This window comes from Coregonus lavaretus (genome assembly GCF_964263955.1).
Source record: "Coregonus lavaretus genome assembly, contig: HAP1_SCAFFOLD_1349, whole genome shotgun sequence".
NCBI lineage: Eukaryota > Metazoa > Chordata > Actinopteri > Salmoniformes > Salmonidae > Coregonus > Coregonus lavaretus.
The window spans coordinates 116,746-122,500 of record NW_028162442.1 but is presented as its reverse complement, the minus strand read 5'-3'; the positions used below and the strand labels follow the sequence as shown (position 1 = coordinate 122,500).

Sequence of the window (5,755 nt, the reverse complement as noted above, 5' to 3'; positions counted from 1 at the left end):
CTCTCTCCCTCTCTCCCTCCTCCCTCTCTCTCTCCAGCTCTTCATTCCTCCTCCTCAGATCTCTCATCCCTTCTTCCAACTTCTCTTTGTGGGTCTTCAGCAGCTGGAGAAAGTCGTTCCCTCCTCCTGTGGGCTGGAGAAAGAGACCGGAGGTTGAAAGAGAAATAGTATATCCCCACGTTGCTATAGAAGCAACAGCTTCTCTGAATACAAGCTCGTATTAAACTGAAAGAAGGAACGAGGGAGCAAAAGAAGGAAAAACAAAGGATGGGTTGTAAAGCATATCGCTTCAGGTTAACCATTTGTTACACTCAGAGAGAGAGTGTGTGACGTTTTACATGTATGTATTTCAGTCCTTGACTAATAATGTTCTGTACTATGCATTAAGTCATGTTCCATGTGGACCCCAGGAAGAGTAGCTGACGCTTTTACAGCGGCTAACGGGGATCCTGATGAATACCAAAAATACCAAACCCAGATTCGTCCATCGGACTGCCAGATGGTGAAGCCTGATTCATCACTCCGGAGAACGCGTTTCCATCGCTCCAGAGTCCAATGGTGGTGAGTTTTACACCACTCCAGCCGACGCATGGTGATCTTAGGCCTGTGTGCGGCTGCTCGGCCATGGAAACCCATTTCATGAAGCTCCCGACTAACAGTTTTAGTGCTGACTTTGCTTCCAGAGGCAGTTTGGAACTCGGTAGTGAGTGTTGCAACCGCGCTTCATCACTCGGCGGGCCCGTTCTGTGAGCTTGTGTGGCCTACCACTTCGCGGCTGAGCCGTTGTTGCTCCTAGACGTTTCCACTTCACAATAACAGCACTTACAGTTGACCCGGGGCAGCTCTGGCACTTTACTTGTTGTAAAGCTGGCATCCTATGGCGGTGCCGCGTTGAAAGTCACCGAGCTCTTCAGTAAGGCCAATCTACTGCCAATGTTTGTCTATGGAGATTGCATGGCTGTGTGCTCGATTTGATACACATGTCATCAACAGGTGTGGCTGAAAAAGTCAAATACACTAATTTGAAGGGGCGTCCACATACATACACTGCATTCGGAAAGTATTCAGACCCCTTGACCTTTTCCACATTTTGTTACGTTACAGCCTTATTCTAAAAAATATTAAATAACTTTTTTTCCTCATCAATCTACACACAATACCTCAATGACAAAGCGAAAAAAGCTTTGTAGAAATTTTTCCAAATGTATTACAATTTAAAAACAAAAATACCTTATTTACATAAGTATTCAGATCCTTTATCATTTTGTGAACAGCTATAAAGGAATGGTATAGACATTTATTTTTGTATTTTTAAACTAGAAATTACAGCTTTCTAAAGTATCTTGTTACAAAATACATTGGAGGGTAGTTCAGCCCAGTGTAATGCAACATACAAAATACTCAGAAGTAATTAAAATACGTATTTCAACATGTAACATACAGTGCATTAGGAAAGTATTCAGACCCCTTCCCTTTTTCCACATTTAGTTAAGTTACAGACTTATTCTAAAATTGATTACATTCATATTTTTCCTCATCAGTCTACACACAATAGCCCATAATGACAAAGTCAAAACAGGTCAATACATTTCTAAAAATCTGTTTTTGCTTTGTCATTATGGGATGAGGGGAAAAAACAATTTAATCTACAGTTGAAGTCGGAAGTTTACATACACTTAGGTTGGAGTCATTAAAACATGTTTTTCAACCACTCCACACATTTCTTGTTAACAAACTATAGTTTTGGCAAGTTGGTTAGGACATCTACTTTGCGCATGACACAAGTAATTTTTCCAACAATTGTTTACAGACAGATTATTTCACTTATAATTCACTGTATCACAATTCCAGTGGGTCAGAAGTTTACATACACTAAGTTGACTGTGCCTTTAAACAGCTTGGAAAATTCCAGAAAATGATGTCATGGCTTTAGATAGGCTAATTGACATCATTTGAGTCAATTGGAGGTGTACCTGTGGATGTATTTCAAGGCCTACCTTCAAACTCAGTGCCTCTTTGCTTGACATCATGGGAAAAGCAAAATAAATCAGCCAAGACCTCAGAAAATAAATTGCAGACCTCCACAAGTCTGGTTCATCCTTGGGAGCAATTTCCAAACGCCTGAAGGTACCACGTTCATCTGTACAAACAATAGTACACAAGTATAAACACCATGGGACCACGCAGCCGTCATACCGCTCAGGAAGGAGACGCGTTCTGTCTCCTAGAGATGAACGTACTTTGGTGCGTAAAGTGCAAATCAATCCCAGAACAACAGCAAAGGACCTTGTGTAGATGCTGGAGGAAACAGGTACAAAAGTATCTATATCCACAGTAAAGCGAGTCCTATATCGACATAACCTGAAAGGCTGCTCAGCAAGGATGAAGCCACTGCTCCAAAACTGCCATTAAAAAGCCGGACTTCGGTTTGCAACTGGACATGGGGACAAAGATCGTACTTTTTGGAGAAATGTCCTCTGGTCTGAAGAAACAAAAATAGAACTGTTTGGCCATAATGACCATCGTTATGTTTGGAGGGAAAAGGGAAATGCTTGCAAGCCGAAGAACACCATCCCAACCGTGAAGCACAGGGTGGCAGCATCATGCTGTGGGGGTGCTTTGCTGCAGGAGGGAATGGTGCACTTCACAAAATAGATGGCATTATGAGGAAGGAAAATTAGGTTGATATATTGAAGCAACATCTCAAGACATCAGTCAGGAAGTTAAAGCTTGGTCGCAAATGGGTCTGCCAAATGGACAAATGACCCCAAGCATACTTCCAAAGTTGTGGCAAAATGGCTTAAGGACAACAAAGTCAAGGTATTGGAGTGGCCATCAAAAAGCCCTGACCTCAATCCTATAGAAAATGTGTGGGCAGAACTAAAAAGGTGTGTCGAGCAAGGAGGCCTACAAACCTGACTCAGTTACACCAGCTCTGTCAGGAGGAATGGGCCAAAATTCACCCAACTTATTGTGGGAAGCTTGTGAAAGGCTACCCGAAACGTTTCACCCAAGTTAAACAATTTAAAGTCAATGCTACCAAATACTAATTTGTGTATGTAAACTTCTGACCCACTGGGAAAGTGATGAAAGAAATAAAAGCTGACTATTATTACTCTACTATTATTCTGACATTTCACATTCTTAAAATAAAGTGGTGATCCTATCTGACCTAAGACAGGGAATTTTTACTAGGATTAAATGTCAGGAATTGTGAGTTTAAATGTTTTTGGCTAAGGTGTATGTAAACTTCCGACTTCAACTGTATCTATATCCATCCATCCATCCCTCAATCTATCTGTACTGACCAGAGAGGATGCCATAGGTCCGTTGGTTTCCGAGCTCTTCTTCTCCTGGTCCCCTCCCCTCCTCTCCTCCGAGCTCTTCTTCTCCTGGTCCCCTCCCCTCCTCTCCCCAGCAAGAATTCCGTTAGAGTTGGAGGCCTGGCTGGGGCCGTTGACCAGCAGGCCTTGGTCAGCTCCAGGGTTGGAGGGGCTGGCCAGGCTGGTGAGGCTGTGGTTCTCCCTGGCCAGTCTCTCCACTAGAGCCCGGGCCTCCTGGAAACGACAGCTGAGGAACTCCCTCTCTTCTCTAGACCTCCGCTGCCATCCCTCCATCTCCTCACAGCGCTCACGCAGGGCCTGGTTGCTGCGCCGCAACGCCTCTACACACACACACACACACACACACACACACACAGAAATAGCATTAATAAAACAACCACACACACATACAATCTGTGCATCATTGTGGATACATATTTAAATATTTGTCTGTGTGTCCTACCTCGGAGCTGCTGGTTGTCTCCCAGTAGTCTAGTCACCACCTCATTGGCTGCCAGCTCAGCAGGAACCTGAAGAGCCACGCCCCCCCTCGTCCCCCGCCATCTCCCACTGCAGGGCTACGTCTGCCTGGGGCTGCACCATGCTGCTGAACATTATGCATCGTTATTATCCCATTGACCCATGGTTTAGTCGACAAAAGCAATGATGCAACAACAAAAATCATTGCAACATGTCTAATGGAAACGGCATTTGGGGAAATGTTCTAAAAGACAGACAACATTTCTATACGTTTGACGGGTGATATTTTTATTTTGTCTCAACTTTCTTTATTGCGACAATAAATGATGATTGCCGAATACTTTTGATGGTACGCGGGGGCACGTGATGTCATCACGTAACTATAAGTTCCACTCCACATTTAATTCTAAATGCCTAATTCTTGCAAAATCATTATTTTTATAGTTAAAAAAATTATTGTCCTGACTTCCAAGAATGCCAAAATTGCTTCGCCTTGCTTTTTTGGTTGGCTGGCAAGTTTCACCATCCAATTATTTCAGATCTACATGATTGCAAGTTTCACCATGGCGATACATTGACACATGATAATTATTTGATTTTGGCAAATATTAGGCTGGACAATATCAAAGTTAAACTTTTTCTTTGCATGATTAACTTTTTTTTTTTTTTTAAAGGTGTAAAACCTAAACAAAACGCATGTCCCTGTCCTCTTTTTCAAGATGTGGCCGATTTAAACAGCCAGAAGACATTTTTTAATAAATAAATAACCTTTTCATTCTACTAGCACTGTGGATCACCACAACAGGCAAACAGTGAGCTTGCTCACGAAGTAGCTGTAACCTTGTTAATAATAAGTTACATGAGGTAAACCTAGAGGGTTAACGTGGGCAGGTCTCATTGCCAGTAATAGCAACGCAGGCATTGTGCCAATGGGCTGGGAATAGAGCGTTTGGAAGGCGAGTTGGTTCCACGGTGCTCAATAGAACTAATAGGAGCTGGCAGGGTGAAAAATGCCATAAAATATGACCTGTTTTTTTCGCGATTACTTCAAAACTAATGCAAGCAGCTGGGACATATGGTAATATTTTTTAAACTGGGCTCCATTTCGAATGGAATTAACTAGTTATCAGAAAAAAACCGTTTTAAAATGTCATTTGTCCAGCCTACAAATATTAGTCAATTAATGCTATCCATGCTGGCTTTTTCGGGCTACATGAGACATGAGGTAGGAGGGCATACAGGCTTTCGCCAATGTATTTATGGTCAATTTGTCTAAATGTGTAATGGAAACACTTCAACCACTCCATTTTTATTCAACACTGTACTGCAGGTAAAACGTTGTTGTGTGTCGTCATTACGTCCAGTTGGTTTTTATCAACACAACATTTGGTTAAATGGAAACGCGCCCTAGCAGCCAACTGTCGCATCTATTTTCTATAAGAACTTAATAAATGTCGACGACAACAAATAAAATAGTTAATGGAAAACATAGCTCGGAGTCCGCTCGGAGCTAGCTAGGTTACTTTCACTTTCGCTTCTAGTTCCATCATGGTGGTTTGTGATTATTTGTATTTATTTAACCTAACTAGGCAAGTCAGTTAAGAACAAATTCTTATTTACAATGACGGCCTACCCCGGCCAAACCCGGACGCCACCCTATGGGACTCCCAATCACGGCCGGATTGTGATCCAGCCTGGAACCGAACCCGGGTCTGTTTGACGCCTCTATCACTGAGATGTTGCGCCACTCGGGAGCCCTATATATCTAGTTAGCTAACCTATCTATACTTAGCAAGTTACCCGCTAACTACAGACCGTGTAACTAATGACATTCTCAACACGGTCAGCTCGCTTGCCAACCATTTGCAAGTCAACCAGTCATATAAAGCCTATAACTAGAAAGCCGTCAACAACACCGTTCATTTGGTTAGGTTAGCTAGACTGTGACTAGC

General features: G+C 42.6%; 1 pseudogene across 1 annotated transcript in view; it reads right to left on the bottom strand.

Annotated features, from left to right (window-relative positions):
• The window catches only part of LOC311119240 (NF-kappa-B essential modulator-like), a 10,522-nt pseudogene extending 6,595 nt beyond the window's left edge, over window positions 1-3,927 (bottom strand). The window contains exons 1-3 of the transcript in view: window positions 3,787-3,927; window positions 3,309-3,664; window positions 1-133 (exon numbers count right to left, since the gene is read on the bottom strand). The exon at window positions 1-133 is cut by the window's left edge and continues 41 nt beyond it. The product of the transcript in view is annotated as an NF-kappa-B essential modulator-like (transcript). The remainder of the gene's footprint in view (window positions 134-3,308; window positions 3,665-3,786) is intronic.
• Window positions 3,928-5,755: the final 1,828 nt, after the last annotated feature.